Here is a 17121-nt window from a genome sequence, read left to right on the forward strand (position 1 = left end):
AACAATATAAATCTTTTTAAAAAAAATATTTTGTTTTGAAATTTCATACAGGAAACTTCTAAAAACAGTACATACCGTTCACCCAGATTCCCCAAATGTTAACATTTTAACACTACCTGCTTTGTCATTCTTTTTCTCTCTCTACATATGTGTAGATACATACATTCTGTACATCTGTTTATCTACATCTATATGTACTGAACTGTTTGACAGTAAGTCGCAGGTGTAATTTCCTTTTACCTCTAACACATCAGCGTGTGTTTTGCCTGGAATGTGTTTCCTCCAGATGTCCATGTGGCTCGCTCTGGATATGGTGCGCTCTCACCTCCTTCAAGTCTACATTCAAATGAAACCCGATCTTTAGAAATGAAAACAAAAAGTTTTTAAAGATTTCAACCCACACCCTCCATATACACTGTTGTCACTCTTGGTCCTCTCCCTCCTCTTTACTTTTTCTTCTTCTATAGTATCTTTCACTTGCTAGGATACTTTGGAATTTATATATGAAGTCTATGTGTTTTAAGCTTCATAAGGACAGGGATCTTTGATCTTTTGGTCACTGAAATATCCCAAGCTCCTAAAACAGTACTTAGCACATAGCAGATGGTCAATAAATACTGAATGAATGAATGAATGAATGAATGGGGCAATCCAAGGTCATAGCAAGTGAGGGGTGCAGTGTTTTCATCAGGTCCTGCCACTGCTCTTAGAGCTTTTCTGTGATGTCCTCTGGGGCTGCCTAGGCTCTCAATGGGACCATCTGTGATCCCCCAGCCATTGTGGGGTTGACTCAACACAAAATTATGAGATCTCAATTTTGTCGTTGTTACTTCTGACTTCTCCTTTTCTCTCCTTCCCCAACCCCAAAGCCGCCCTTCACCCTAATGTGCTTCCCCCATGTGGCAAACATTCCCCTCTTGTGTGGCAGAGGCAGGGCACTGTGGCACAAAGAGCACCAAGCAGGAGTCCTTAGAAAAGCCACTTCCCTCTCTGGGTCTGTTCCCACCTCTGTGACTCCCACGATCTCTGAGACTCTTGGTGGCTCCCATATCATCCATCAGTCTCTTTATATCATCACCCCGGGAATCTAGGTTGAGATCATGGCCTTTTCTCTGATGGAAGAATGTGTGGCTTTTTCCCATGGGGAATAGAGAAGAAAAGTATTTTCAGGTCTGAGGTTGTTCAGTCTGGGAACTAAAAAAAACTGGGTTTAAACTTACAGCTGCCACGTCCTAGTAGCTCGAGGACCCTGGCAATTTGCTTCAGTTTTCTGAGTTTCAGTTTTCTCCACTGTGAAACAGGTTGAGTAATATCTTCTTCAGAGGTTTGTGGGCAGAGTAAATTAAAAGATGCACGCAGAGCACTTTGCATGTTACCCGGCTCATCAAAAGTGTTCCAAAAATAGTGGCTGTTATGAGCCTCTGAGCCCCGAGTGGATTCCTGCAGGTACAGATGGGTGGGGGGCAGCGGGAGGAGGGAGGATTTCTGGAGTCCTCTCTACGCAACAGGTGTGGACCTGGGTGCTGCGTGCAGCTGTTGCAGACCTGGTTCCACGGGTCGAGGCTGTGCCTATTTTGCAGACACCAGTTCCTGATGTCTAGATAGGGCTCCAGGGCCCTTATCTCCCCATCTCAGAGACTGAGCCCAGAAGTTTGAGTCACAGAAAGCACTGGAAGGTCCCTGGGAAAGCCATCTGGGCCAGGAGGACAGAGAAGATGTTTCCCCATATGTTTAGTTTATTGAAATATTGTGCTTGTCATTTATAGCTGCAAAACAAATAACTCCTAAAACATAATGGCTTAAAACAACAAACGTTTATTATCTCACACGGTTTCTGAGAGTCTGGAATCAGGAGGCTGCTTAGCTGGGTGGCCCGCTTCAAGGTCTCACAGGAGTTTGTAGTCAAGAAGTCAGCCAAGGCTGTAGACACGTGAAGGCTTTAACTGGGGCTGAAGGATCCGCTCACAGCAAGCTCACTCACACAGCTGTTGGCAGGAGGATTCAGTTCCTTGCCACGTTGACTTCTCCACAGGGATGCTCAAGACATGGCCTCCTCTAGAACAAGCCATCTGAGAAAGAGAGAGGGAGACCAAAATGGAACCACAGCATCTTTCATAACCTAATCTTAGAAGTGACACACCATCACTTCCATCAAATTCTATTGGCCGCACAGACCCACCCGATACACTATGGGAGCGGGGATTACACAGAGGCCCGCACACCAGGAGGCAGGGGTCACTGGAGGCATTTTGAATGCTGCCCGGCTCAGGTGTAATTTACATATGATGAAATTCACAGATCTTAGGAGTACAGTTTGATCAGTTTCAACAATCAGATATTCTCGGGTAACCCACACTCCTACCAAGGTTTAGAACGTTTCCATCACCTCAGGACATTCCTCATCCTCAGAACATTCCTTAGAACACCCATCACCTCATGCCACTTCCCAGTCATTCCTCCATCACCCCAAGCAACTGGTAATCTTATTTCTACCTGTAGATAACTCACAGTCTTACCTGGTCTGGAACGCCATAAAAATGGAATCACACAGTCTGTACTCTTGTGTCTGGCTTCTTTTGTTCTGCATGATGCTTATGAAGTTCCTCTGTGCTGTTGTGGGTATTAATGGTTCGTCCCTTTTTATTTTTGAGTTAGCCCCTCTCACCTTTGCGTAATTCTTACCCATATTCCATGCACCCTATAACCCGACATCTGGCAGTTAACTCCTCATGTTTCTCCTTCTACTAGACTATGACCTGCACAAGGGCAGAGCCTGTATCTCATTTATTTCTGGGTCCCCAACATGAGCTCAGTGCCTGGCAGGCAGCAGGTGCTGGGAGCTGGGAAGTGCAGCGTAATGGGAAGTCGGGGTCGGCAGGGAGTGGAGGGGCAGGGCAGGCCGGACACTGTCCGGAGACCTGTTCGATGGGGCCAGAAATCATGCCAAGACCCAGCATCCACAGGCCCCATGAGCTCAGAGAGATCGACAGCCAGAGGTTCCAGGATAGAGAGGGGGTTCCAGTCCAACAAACACAGAGGGGAAGTGAGTCCAGGGCTGTCACCCTGGAGGTCACCCTCTCGCCGCTGAAAAACTCGCTGACTAGGGACAGGCCTGAAACGAAAGTAAAACGAGTCCTTCTGCTCTTGTTTCTCCTCCCCTTTCACCCAAACAGTACACCTGAGAACTAGCCCCAACCCTCAAGCAGGGGTTTACAGCCCTGGCCTCACTTGAGTACCTCCTTCCATCTCCCTTACTCCTCACACCAGCCTCACCCTTGGCCGGAGCCCTGAGGAGACCAGGGCTAAGTCTCGAACACCAGTGGGCTTTCTGGAATCCCAGGACCCCTAGAGCATGGACCTAAGGGTCAGAGCTGGTGCCGAGTTCCTGCTCTACCACCTTCTGATTGTGTGACCTTGGTCAGATTACTTCCTCCTCTGTAAAATGGGATCATAATTCCTAGCTGGTAGGGTGAGCACAGGACTGACTGGGGTTAAGTGCTGGGTGCAGTGGCTGGCAGAGAAAGGATGGTGTGGCTTAGTTTTTCGAGGTGCCAGGTATGACTTTGCCCATTTATTCAGAAAGGTACAATTAGCACCAGAATCCAGAGCAGAGAACAAAAGGCACCGAGTACTTCACCTTCCCTCCCCTCAGGGCTTGATAGGAAGTACCGTGCCAGCAGAACCAGCTCCACTGTCAGGGCTCAGGGGGTGTCCCCCACGAAAAGAAGCCACCTGTCCCTCTCTCCCCGAGGGGCAGAGCAGGGGCCAATGGATTAGTTCCTTTCTCTGAGGCAGGGCAGGTGTGTCCACCTGGATTTTGCCAAGATGGCCACCATAGTATCTCCCGTCCCACTTGTTCTTCTGCAATGTGACCTTATCACTGCTCCATCCAGAGGACCTGTGAAATCCCCTCCCCTCGAATCTAGGCTGGCCTTGGTGACTCGCTTGTAACAATCGAATGCCACAGAAGTTACCCCGCATGACTTCCTCAGGAGAGGCCACAAGGAAGCTTACAACTCCTTCCTTGGTGTACTGGAAAGCTCACTTGATGGACTCTCCCTCTCTTGAGACACTCCCTCCCAGAGAAGTCTTTACCGGGTACTTTACCGGGAGAAGCCAAGCCACATGGTCAGGCCACATGTAGGCCCTCCAGGTGACATTGCCAGCTGAGCCTTCCAGTCATCGCAGCTCAGGCACCAGCCACGTGTGTGAAGTAGTGTCCATGCGATTCCAGCCTCCAGCCATTCGAGTTTTCCCACGTAGGGCCCAGGAATCATAGAGCAGCCTATTAGCCGTCTATCGCTGCGTAACAAATTACCCCAAAATGTCACAGCTTAAAGCAACAAACATTTATCATCTTACACAGTTTCTAACGGTCAGGAATTCAAGAGCAGCATATCTGGGTGTTTCTGACTCAGAGTCTCACAGGAAGTTGCAGTCAAGCTGTTGGCCAGGGCTGTAGTCAACCAAGACTTTCTCTAGGGCTAGAGGAGCCACTTCCAAGCCCATTCACATGGCCGTGGGCAGGAAGCCTCAGTTCCTCTCCAGATGGGCCTCTCCATATACGAGTGTCCTCAGGACATGGCAGCTGCCTCCCCAAGAGTGAGTGCTCCAAGAGAAGCAGAAGCCACAATATCTTTTATAAGCTCGACTCCAAAGTGAGATACTATCACTTCTGCCAGATTCTATTGGCCAGAGAGACCAACCCTGATGCAAAGTGGGAGGGGACGACACAAGAGCATGAATATGAGGAGGCAGGGGTCATTGGGAGCCATGTTGGGGGCTGCCTACCGCAAGCAGAGTCCAGTCGTCCCCCCTGGGCCCTGTCAAATTCACGACCCACAAAACCCATGAGCATCATAGAGCAGTGGTTGTTTTATGCTGTGAAGTTTGGGGTGGTCTGTTACACAGCTTTAGATAACCAGAGCAGAACTGAGTTATTCATCCAGTTGGGGTGCCACCAGGGGGCGTCTGTCCTCTCATTCCCGGTTGATACCAGCTGAGCCACTGCGCTTGCTGACCTGCCCTGGTACTACTGAAAAAGGAGAAAGGGCACTGGAGAGAGAAGGCCGAGGATGTGACCAGGTGGAGAATGGGCAAGAAGAGGAAGAAAGACTAATTCTGCAATGTCCACAGGCCCCGAGTTTGGGGCTGCAGAGGGTAGAAGGGATGGGGGCAGCAGGCCTGCCTGCGGCCACCAGCAGAAGGAAAGCTGTTTGGCATCGAGCCTTTTGTCAGTACAGCCTGTGGGTGATAACGTCTACAGATAACGAGCTGAGCAGCTGTGATGACCAAGAGGAGAGGAACACAGCCATCTCACAAGCTGTAAAGAAGGGATCAGCCAAGGGCCAGGGGACACCTCCAGAGACAAGGCATTTTTCTGCTTCTTGTTCCTCCCTACCAGACGGCAGGGAAGAGAGGGCAGATGACGCCCATCCTCCCGCCACGAGTCCTGCCTCCTGGGACTTTGAATACAGTAGGAGATTGACCTTTGAAAATAGAAAGAGCTAAAAAAAAAACCAAAATTGTCCCTTTTGAAACAACATGGATAGACCTTGAGGGTATTATGTTAAGTGAAATATGCCAGACAGAGAAAGACAAACACAGTGTGATCATTCATATGTGGAAGACAAACAAACACATGGATAAAGAGAGCAGATTAGTGGTTACCAGAGGGGAAGAGGGTGGGCAAGTGGGCGAAAGGGGCAAGTGGGCACAAATGTATGGTGGCAGATAAAAACTAGCCTATTGGTGGTGAGCACGATGCAGTCTATAAGGAAACTGACACACAATAATGTGCACCTGAAATTACACACTGTTATAAACCAGTATGACCTCAATAAAATAAAAAAATTAAAACAAAATAAAGAAAAGAAAATGGAAAGACCAAGTTAATGCCTGAAACAAGAGACTGCATTAATAACTAAAAATGACTGAAAGTTTTGACACCAGCTAGAGATGTCATTGAGGGAATCAAGTGTCCATCAGGAAGGGGGGAATGTCAGATTACAGTTGGTATAAGTTGTTTTTTTTTTAACAGTATGATATTAACCTTTAAATATGAATATTCCTCAATCAAGCTAGTTCCAGGAGCCATTATTATTATTGTCTTTGACTCCTCCTGTTTCACCTCATTGATTCACTCACTCACTCTCTCCTCTTCCACCTCATATGTTCACTCACCAATAAGCACTCATTGTATGCCAGGCTCTGTGCTACGCACAACACAATGGTAAGTACAGTAAATTAGAAGTATAGTCAATTGGCCACAGTGACCTGTCCATTCAACTTCTAAATATCTCCTAAGACTTTGTCCACTTCCCCACCCGAGATGTCTCTGCCTTGGTTCAGGGCCCAGTAGCTCTCATTTGAATTATTTCCTTGCCTCTGATCTCTTACCATCTAGTCCCTTCTCCACCCTTCCCAAGAAAGATCTTTCCAAAAGACAAATAGGTTTGTCACTCCCTGTTGAAGACGGCTAGTTGCCCCCCAGCATCCATCCTTCCTTTACTAATAGAACCTCTGCCTTTTAGCTAAGCACATTTCTGGCCAGAATAGAAACTATATTTCCCAGCACCCTGGCTATTAGTGAGAGCCATGTGACTAAATTCTGGGCAGTGCAATGTGAATGAAAGTGACATGTGCAGGTCTAGGTTATGCCTTTAAAGGGCAGGGGTGTGTCCTCCATGCCCCCTTTACTCCTCCCTGCTGGATAAAATGCAGAAGTGATAGTAGGAGCTGGAACTGCCCTCTTGGAACACAAGAAGGAAGTGTCTGTTGAAGACGTCAAGGAATGAGCCAGAAGGAGCCAGGGTCCTTGTGATTGTGATGACTGTGGAGCTGCCAGGCCCACTCTGGCTTTGCCTACCCAGGTTTTGACATAAGCAAGAAGTAAACTTCTATCTTGTTTAAGCCATTGTTATTTTGGGGGGGGTCTTTGTTATAGTAGTTGAGCCTGTTTCCTAGCTAATAAACACCAAAACTCAAAACTCTTCTCATAGCTCCTACCATCTTCAGGTTAAGTCCAAATACCTAAACCCAGCACCTAGGACCCTTCAAGAAATAGCCCCTGTCAGCCTAGTCTGTCACCTTATCCCTTCCTTCTCTTTAGTTTCAACTGTATGCTTTAGTCATACCAAACTACTTACACTTACCAAATGCAATAAGCTGATTCATGCTTCCAGGCCTTTGCTTAAACTATTTCCTCTGCCTGGAATGCCCTTCCTTCTTCTTCTTCGCTGCCTCCCTTCTGCTCATCCTTCAGGATTCAGTTCTGGAGTCACATCCTCATAAAGTTATCCCAAAACGCCCTTCTCCCCCTGCCCCAGATTAGGTTACCTGCCCCTGCTACGTGCTCCCTTAGCATTCTGTGTCTATTTCTCTCATACCTGTTAGACTATAACTTCAGGAGGACAGAATAGTTCCAGTCTGGTTTACACTAAACACCCAGTTTCTTGTATATCAGGAGCGCTCAATAAATGTGCACCAGATGAATGAATAACTAAATTAACCAACCGACCTCATTTATCACACTGGGTCGTCGCCCTCTGCTCACTCGTCTGTCTGACGTCTGAGTTCTCTGACACAGGGACCACAGAGTCTGACTGCCAGGCATCTTAGGTGCTCAATAAATGTTGTTCTAGGAGCATTTGCACCCCAGTGCCCTCTGGTCTGCATCATCACTTTCCGGTGGAACTTCTGGTTCATTCCACAAGGATTTCGTCACAGGCAGCGTCCAAAGCGCGGCACTTCCCAACTGAGTGCATATTTATTGCTGTTAACATCATAAGCCTTTCCTTGGAAGGCTGGCGGTGTGTATGGAAATCAGCTTTTGGTCACAATGACCTCAAAACAGAGGCTGAAAGGCTCTGCTTGTTCAGGTGGCTTGAGCTTAGCCAATTCTTTAGAAAACCACATCTCAGCGTTGTGGTTTGTGTGGCAAAGGGACAGGAAGCATGTTACAGACACTGGGAAGTGGGTGCCAGGTCAGGCGGGATTGTGAAGCGCGAGAAGGGCACGGAGGAAGGGGTGCACTCTGGCAGGTGGGAGGTGGTTGGTCTGTGGAGGTAATTGGCACTCAATAGCCACAGTCTTGGCCCACTTGGCAAAAGCCTCCTGTCCAGCCCCTTTATTCCAACTCCACTGAGGGACAGTCAGTTAGGATGGGCTAGGTTTTGCTACAGTAAGAAACAACCAGGGAAATCTCAGTAGCTTAAGACAACAAAACAAATTCCTCACTCGTACTAGATGCTCATTTGAAAAACTAGGGGTCTCTCTTCAAAGCAGCCTCTCAGAGACCCAGGGCGATGAAGGCTCCACCTCAACACGGGCTTCCATGACTGCAGAGGCAGGAAAGAGAGAGCGTATGAATCCTGAGCTGGCTCTCCAAAGCTTCTGCCCTGAAGAGGCATGCATCTCACTTCTGCTCACATTACATCGGCCAAAGCAAGTCATATGCTCTTGCCTAAGTCCAACAGGGAAGGGCTAGGTAATAGGGAGGAACATCAAATATTTGTGAAAAACAGTAATCTACCACAAAAGAAAATGCTGGGCGGTGGGAGCTTTCACGAACTATATGATTTCAGGTGAGCCAGTTAACCATGCTGGGACTCAGTTTTCCCATTCTTATTATTAAATAATAATTCTTCTTGTTAAATAAGAACAGTAGTTGCTCTGACAAAGCAAGAGTATTGTGATGACAGTGAGATTGTATGTAGAGAGCTGAATACAGGGCCTGGTATAAATACTTGCTCAATAAATGGTAACTTTTTCAAACTAAATTATGGATAACCGTGATTGCCAAAAGGCAAGATGGAAATGGAGCCCCGTGGCCATTTCCTTCACTGAGGCTGGAACAGGGAGAACCCCAGAGCTGCCATTTCTCTCCCTCTTTCTCTCTCATACAGGCAGCAGCTGGGTTCAGGGACTGCTGCCCTGGCCTAAGAAGGCCTGGGGTTCTATTTGGCCTCTGTGGACACCAGCAGGCCAAATCGGCCTCTTGGCCTGCTTTGGTTCTTGACAGCCAAGGCCAACGTAGCCTATGAAACAGGGCCGTGAATGTGGCCGGCCAGGCTCTCTGACCATCAGCATTGGATTTGGAGGTGCAGGGAGAGAGCTCAGGCAGACGGAAGCCTGGCCCTCCTACATCTGAGAAATTGACTCTGGGATGTGTATTTTGCACCAGTTACTTATACCTTAAGAGCAGGCAGGCAAGTAACTGGCTCCTATCTGAGCAGTCAGGAGGAACCAGGAGGGAACCAGACTCCCCAGAATAGGAGGTGGGAGCTTATTGCACCCAGCAGAACCCTCCTTCCGTAGGGCAGCAGCCCCTCACATCTCAGCGTGCAACTTTGGCAGGCCTGAGCCACCTGCCCCTCCATCTGGAGCATGTGTATTGTCTCCCACTTGGTGGACTCCAAATAGATGAGTTTCCGTACCCAGGGCCATTACAGAAAGTTGGCATTCTTTAATTCTGCTGATGTTGTTCAGTTAATCACATCACTATTGTGATGGGATACCCAAGCCATGTCAAAAGTTTGCATTCTAGAGCAATTCCTCTGGGGGCAATGTGGAGGAGAAGCTAGCCAGGGAGTGGTTGCTATAATCCTGCTGAGGAAGGGTAGCGTGAGCCGGGATGTCCCCAGCAGGAGGGATGGAAAGAGGGAGGTAGACATGAGAGGTGTTAAGGAGATAGGAAGAATGAGTGGAACGTGCTGACCACTTGGACCTGGGGGAGGTGAGGAGAGAAAGGAAAGTCAGGCTGACTCCTAGGACTGATCTAGGAAAGAATTTTAAAATTTGGCACCAAAAGTAACTTGAACCAAAATCTGACCTGAAAGACATTCTGGTTTGGAAGATACAGGACTCTATAATCTTTATATATCTATGGTATATTTACTGCAGAAATATTAACATATTTTGTCACATGGGGCTGCCCCGTATCACCTGTGTCTAAAGTCTAAAAGAATTCCAAATTCTGAGTCACATCTGCTTTTAGAACAGTAGTAGCAGCAGCTAACCATTGCACCAGGCTCCTCCCAAGAGGGTGTAAGAGGATGCCCTTGTTCCCATTTGCTTTCCAGTCATCAGTCTACAGAGGTCCCAGCTGAGAACTCCTTGCACCCGCCTCAGGGCCCCTGCTAGTCCACCAGACACCCGTGCCCACTGCCCCCTAACCCACACTGGGCAACGACACATTCTGCTGCTCCCTGCAGCACACTGGGTCATGAGGGGAGACATGGGGGTGTCTTGGATCCTTGGCCTTGCCCTATATCCTGGGGTAAGGGTGGGGCTCTGAGATCCTGTGATTTCTTGGGCCCTCCCCACTGCTCTCCTGCCCCGAGAAAAGTAACAGATCCTCTTCTGCTCTAGGATTTCCCACACCCGCCTGGGAAACCTGGCATTATCACTCCCTATGCCACCCACCCTCAGAGTAGGGAGGGGCAAGCCCCGTGCCCCCTTCTCAGTGACCCATAGTAGCTCAGCGCTCTGCCTTCCCTCAGACTCTCTTCTCCTCTCTAGGCAAAGGTGTCTAGTTTCTGGCAGTGGAGAACCGACTGTTTCTTTTATTTTTCTTTTCATTGGGCTAGGACCTCAGCTTTTAGAACCCTCAAATGGACTCTTTCTCTTTCATTCTTGGCCTTCTCTAGCGTCATCCCTGGCCTGGAGCATGAAGGTAGAAAAACCATAGTTGCAGAAAGAGATCGGTTAATATCAAAAATGACATCCAGGCCCACCGATAAACACACTGCCTCTTTCAAGAAGACACCTTGCCTTCCACTTGGCTACCCCTCAGGTTACCAGCTTGCCGGTCTCCCTCCTTCCCCAGGACAGACTCAAGAATGAGGGATCTCAGCTCACAACCTTGCCCACCTCAATCAACCCCCCCACCCCAGCCTCCATCTGAAACTGCTCCCTTGTTAAAGGTCATGGACAAACTTGAGGCCAACTCAAGAGGCTTTTCTCAGTTCTCATCTTGGACTCCTTCATGAAGGCATTGCATTATTGCTCACAAATATTCGCTGCCCCTCCTACTGGGGCCCTCCCAGTGGGAGCAGTGTATCCCATTGGTTGCAGTTTGGCCATGACACTTGCTTTGGCAAGTAACATGGGACATGTGGCACTTCCATGACCTGCGACATTTCTGGGCAGAAGCTTTAAGGACTAACATCATTGTCCTTTTCCAGTGCTGTGCTAGTAAATGTTTAACAACTGGCTCTCTAAGGGGCAAAAAGTATCTGCCAATTTCCATAGTATAAATCCTCCCACCGTGACTGATTTCAAGCTATCAATGTGACATCATTGAGCGTGGGGCTGGGCAGAGTTGTGCACTATTGGCTCTCACTAGCGTAAGCCAACTCCACACACGTGTGTATCATTTCCCTCTCCCTTGAGAGCAACGTTGTTCTAGACAGGGGCTGCCCCTTCAGCCTGCATCCCCGACAAACAGCAGGACCATAGCTGACCTGCAGCTGACGTGTAACATTTTCTGTAAGCTGATATTTTGGGTTTACGTCACTGCAGCATAACTTAGCTGAAGCTGACTAACATACTTCCTGAAACTCTTTGACTTTGGTACTACCCCTCCTTATGATTTCAATCAACAAACATTGATCAGTGCCCACTACATACGAGAGACAATGAGGCACAGTGGTTAACAGTACGGGCTGGAGAGCCAGACCACCTGCATCTGTACCCAGCTCTGACATTTACTAGCCATAACCCTGGGCAAATTACTTAACCTGTCAGTTCTCCCATTTCTTCATCTGTAAAATGGGACTAATAATAGCACCTACCTCCCCAAGTTGTCATGCAGATTAAATGATTTACTATGTGTAAAGCATTGAGCGCCATGCCTGGTGCTTCACCATCAAATGCCAGCTTTCATTATGACCACTAGCTGCCAGGCCCCATGCTAGCGGCAGAAGATCCAGTCAAGGTCGCCCCGCTCTCGGAGAGTTCACTCACAGTCTGGGGCAGGAGACAAATATAAAAGCAGAAAATCACAATAAATCATGACCAGTGCAAGAAAAGAAGGGCGTGGTGTGGGAGCCAGAGCATTAGGACACCTAACTCAGAGTGAGGCTGTGGGTCGAGCACCGAGGAAGACTTCACAGAGAAGGAGATATTTAAACTGGACTTTAGGGGCCGGCTCCATGGCCGAGTGGTTAAGTTCACGCGCTCCGCCATGGCGGCCCAGGGTTCGGATCCTGGGCACGGACATGGCACTGCTTGTCAGGCCACGTTGAGGCGGCATCCCACATCCCACAACTAGAAGGACGTGCAACTAAGATATACAACTGTGGGGGGGGGGGGGGGGGGGTGGGGGAGATAAAAGCAGAAAAAAAAAAAAAAGATTGGCAACAGTTGTTAGCCCAGGTGCCAATCATTAAAAAAAAACAAAAAACTGGACTTTAAAGGATGAGTGGGAGTTTTCCAGATGAAGATGGGAATGGTGAGTAGAATGAAATTTCAAATTTTCCTCTTAACTCTTTTTTTTTTTTTGAGGAAGATTAGCCCTGAGCTAACATCTGCCACCAATCTTCCTCTTTTTGCTGAGGAAGACTGGCCCTGAGCTACCGTCCGTGCCCATTTTCCTCTACTTTATGTGTGGGACGCCTGCCACAGCATGGCTTGGCAAGCGGTGTGTAGGTCTGCACCCAGGATCTGAACCAGCAAACCCCGGGCCACCAAAGTGGAACGTGCAAACTTAACTGCTGCACCACTGGGCTGGCCCCTCCTCTTAACTTTTTAATCATTCTCTGACTCCTTTGCTGGCACATCTTCCCCCTCAAGTGCTGGTTCCCCACATTTAGTCTTCATTCTCCTACTCTCTACCCTCTCCTGGGACAAACTCATTGGCCATGGTTTTGACGCAGGTAGTAATAGTTAACACTTACTGAGTGCTTACTGTGAGTAAGGTGCTACGTGAAATACTTCATGCCCATTATCTAATCTGATATTCACTATGATCCTGTGAGACCAGTGTCATCATCCTCACTTTGCAAAGAGAAACTGAGGCCCAGAGGGGTTAGGTGACTTGCAGTGTCACAGGGGTACTTTCAGCGGCAGGTACCAGAATACCCAAATAAATGTGGCTTGAAGAGCAGGGGTTTATCTCCCATCACAAGAAGTCTAGAGGAAGGTGATACCCAGGTTGTTTCAGTCAGCAGCTCAGTGATGTCAGACTCTGGGTCAGCTTCTCTCTGAGTCTCTTGGCTCTCCCCTCATGGTCCCAAGATGGCTGCTAGACTAAACGTTGCATCCTCCTTCAACATTCAAAGGCAGGCAGGAAGGAAGCTTTTCCTCCTAGGCATCTCTCCTTTTACTGGAGGGGAAAGCCTTCCCTGGAAGCACCCCGGAAAACTCCCCATAGGTCCCTCCCTCCTTGCCCTCTTCTTTCTTCCGTTGTCCTCTCAAGTTATAACTCCAGCCGGGCTGACCCTCTCTCAGCTCTGTACCAGTCAGGGTTCTCAGTGGCTAACCTAAACAGTGAAGGAATTTACTGAATAATATGGGGTGCTCATGAATTCCAAACATGGATGGGAACCAAAAGCAATTAGTCTAGGAACACAAGCAAAGCCACGGCACAGGAAACATCTGGTTGGACAGCCACTGCCGGCCATTGGCACCCACTGCTGCTGGACTCTCCCCTCCTCTCCGAAAACAGGCCGTGCTACTTCGCCTCTCTCCCTCAAAGGTCAAAGTCCTGGGCAGGAAGGTCCCACTAGTTGGGCCTGGTCATGTGCTCCCTTCCCAGTTGCCAGGAAGGCAGGCAAGATTCCACCCTTTCAGCTCCTGTAGGGTGAGACAGGGCTGTTTCCCGCAAGCCCTTGGCAGTATAGAATTTCCACGACATCAGAGAGGCATCCCTCTACTGAGTACCACAGTTCCCCTCAACTTGTCGTAGTCTCTCTTGCCTCCAGCCCTTTGCACGCCCTGTTCTCTTTGTCCCCTTGCTCTTTGCTAGGCAATTCCTTCTCATCTTTGAGGTTTCATCTCTCTTAGATGTCACTGCCCCTCAAATCCAGGCTAGGTGCCCCTCCATTGTATTTCCACCACAGCCTGTACCTTCCCCAGCTCAGCCTCCATCACTGTACTGAAACCGCCATCTTACTTGCCTTTTTCCCCACTTGACTGCAAGTTCTATCATGGTGGATACCCTGCCTTCTCTCTTCACCACTAGATCCCTAGCACCAAGCACAATACCGGGAACATAGTATGTGCTTACTGAATGTATATTGAATGAATCAATTAAAGAACGAGTGAGATGAATATTGATGGCACCACCATCCCCCTGCTCACCTTGCCCTAAGACTTGGACATTCTTATCCCCATCTGGTCTGTTGTCAGGTCCCATTAATTCTACCTCCATAGTCCGGTCCCTCATTACCTTTCTCCAGGACATTTGCAATAGCTCCCTGCAGTGGACATCTGTTGTTTCTCCATGCCCAATAGCTCTTCCCTTCTTATTTTGGAAACTGTCATTATTCGCTTTTGGGGAGCTACTTTTCCCATTCCTTGCAGAGTGAGGGAACTGTGGATCAAGGTACTCTCCACTTTTGCCAGGAGGTGAACATGAGATCCAAGCCAAGCCAGGACTCTGAATCTTGAGTAGAATTACATAGATACAGAAAACAGTTGAGCTGAGTCAGTCCAATCACAGCATCCATGAGAAATTGTCGGGTTTTGGAGTATCCTCACCCAAGTTTAGAACCAAATGAGAGAGAGCTACAGAAGTAGGGCAGAGGGAGATCAAAATACCACCTTTAATACTGACGAAGCTGATAGAGATGTACTTTCAGGTCTGAAGGACAAGTGGGCTTACTAATCCTGAACCCCCAAATTAATCTTCTCCACTAAGTGGCAGGCAGTGTTGGAAAACCATAGTCTTCCCTGCGAAGGTCAGACTCTGGGAAATTTAGAGCGTGGAGGAAGAGAGCAAAAAAAACATGGCTCTTGTGGACAGGCAGATCTGAAACAGAAAGAGGGAGGAAGAGCTGTGTTGACCTCCATTCACTCTCCCTAAACTCCCCCATCAGATAAGTCTCTCCTCCTCCTTTGGGGAGGACCGATGAGTGAGGGGGTAAGTCAAGAAGCAAGAGTATTGCTCTAAAAGGGGTCCCTCCATGTGGAAAAAGCCAGAGAAGGGACCAAATATTCCCCTCAGCCCTGTCCACTTGCTTCTGACATCTGGATTACTCCAAGCAGCTCTGGCTCTTATCTTTCCCGAGGCTGCTCGTTGTACAACTGTGTCCTCCCAATGAATTCCTTTCTCACTTAATGTAGCCAGAGTCTGTTTCTGTTGCTTACATCCAGAGAACATGTGTTAGTTTCTACTGCTGCTGTAACAAATTATCACCAATTTGGTGGCTTAGAGCAGCATAAATCTATTAGCTCACAATTCTGGAGGTCAGAAGTCCAAATGATTCTTATGGGGCTAAAATCAAGATGTCAGCAGGAGGTGTGTTCCTTCTGGAAGCTCTAAGGGAGAATCTCTTTCCTTGCTTTTCCAGCTTCAGAGGCCACCATCATTTCTTGACTTGTGGTCCCCAGTCAGCAATCACACCACTCTGACCTCTGCTTGTGTCATTGCGTCTCCTTCTCTGGCTCTCCTGCCTCCCTCTCACCCTTATGAGGACATTTGTGATTATAACGGGCCCATCCAGATAATCCAGGATAATCTGTCCATCTCACAATCCTTAACTTAATCACATCTGCAAAGTCCCTTTTGCCATGTAAGGGAACATGGTCACAAGTTCCAGGGATGTGGACATCTTTGGCGGCAGGGGGAGGGGAATTATTCTGCCTGCAACCAAACACTGGCAGAAATAGTTCCTAGCTTGTCTGTAGTCATCTCTTTCTCTCCTCTCCAGTGTGTCCTGCAAGCAATCTTTATAAAATGTGCATCTGGTCATGACTGTCCTTCCTAAGAAACTTCCAGAATCCCCAAAGCCCAAGGAACAAAATCCACAGCACACCCTACTCTCTCTCACCTCTGATGGTTTGCTCTGAAATGTCCTGGCTGAAAAGTCCCCTATCCCAAAGCCAAATGCTCTGTATCCTTCAAGGACCTTCTCTTTCACAGACACCTCCATGATCCCTCTAGCTGGAACCAGCCGCACTGTGAGTCCCATGCCTGCAGAAACTGCCTGTCTTGTCGCCCGGCAGTGCTGGGCACCAGCCAGTCAGACAGACCTGAGCTCAAATCTTCTCAGCCACAAGCTAACTTCTCTGTGCCTTAGTTTCCCCTATTTAAAAAAAAAAAAGCAGAAAATAAAGTACTTACCTCTTATACAGTTTGCTGCGAGAATTAAATGAGACAATGTATGTAAAGTGCTTAGCACAGTGCTGGCACCCAGTACCCAATAATAGGTAGATGGTAGCAGCTATTATTAAAAATTAGTAGTTAAGTGAATAAATGAATGAGGTATTCCCTCCTTCCCCTGGGCTGTAAATATCTCCTTTGTGGGCCTTAGTATGCCCCAAAGACTAGGACATTTAAGAAATTGAATGAATAAACTTTAGATTTTGTATATTTATATGTGGTCCTAGTTGTTTTCCTTCCCGGGGCGTCCAGGCTTGGTCAGAATCACTGTAGGGACTGGTGGTAGAAGGAGAAGGCTTCTCTATGGCCCTTGCCTGGTGCCCCGGGAACAGCAAACCTCGATAAACTCTGATCTTCTTGGATCAAAGCAAACTTTGGCCACATAGAGGCATCTGTCAGAGCAAATACTCTTGCTCCCCACCCTCACCCCCACCCCCACAAACCCCATGCTCTCTGGGGCACCAACCTGTCATCTCCAGTGTTAACTGTGATGCTGCTACTGTGTGACTTTAGGCTGGTCACTACATATCTTCCTGGAAAATAGGGGTGACCATCCCTCCTGCCTTCAAGGTCAGGCACCTTGTAGAACTCCAGTGTGGAGATGAGGAAGGAATGTTAACTTCTTCTATGAGGTAAAATAGAAGAGACCGAGCTGAAGGGATAGCAAATTCCTTACCAGGATGGAGAAAATGAGTTGCTCTGAGCCTGTGGGGAAACATAATTCTTTCATAATCACACTCTCCACAAAAGGTCCAATGGGGCCGTTGGGGCAGGTCTTGCCAAGGACTCAGGGC

At 48.2% G+C, this 17121-nt stretch overlaps 1 protein-coding gene across 15 annotated transcripts in view; it reads right to left on the reverse strand.

Moving 5' to 3' along the window:
* The window catches only part of AZIN2 (antizyme inhibitor 2), a 59233-nt gene extending 42188 nt beyond the window's left edge, over positions 1 to 17045 (reverse strand). The window contains exons 1-5 of one of the 15 annotated variants that reach the window (XM_046663257.1): positions 16794 to 16978; positions 16289 to 16303; positions 4108 to 4302; positions 1221 to 2069; positions 241 to 336 (exon numbers count right to left, since the gene is read on the reverse strand). The gene's annotated coding sequence lies outside the window, so the exon portion shown is untranslated. The other 14 variants (XM_046663254.1, XM_046663261.1, XM_046663259.1 and 11 more) reach the window with 14 other exon arrangements.
* Between the last annotated feature and the right edge of the window lie 76 nt (positions 17046 to 17121).

Source organism: Equus quagga, chromosome 5, assembly GCF_021613505.1.
Source record: "Equus quagga isolate Etosha38 chromosome 5, UCLA_HA_Equagga_1.0, whole genome shotgun sequence".
NCBI lineage: Eukaryota > Metazoa > Chordata > Mammalia > Perissodactyla > Equidae > Equus > Equus quagga.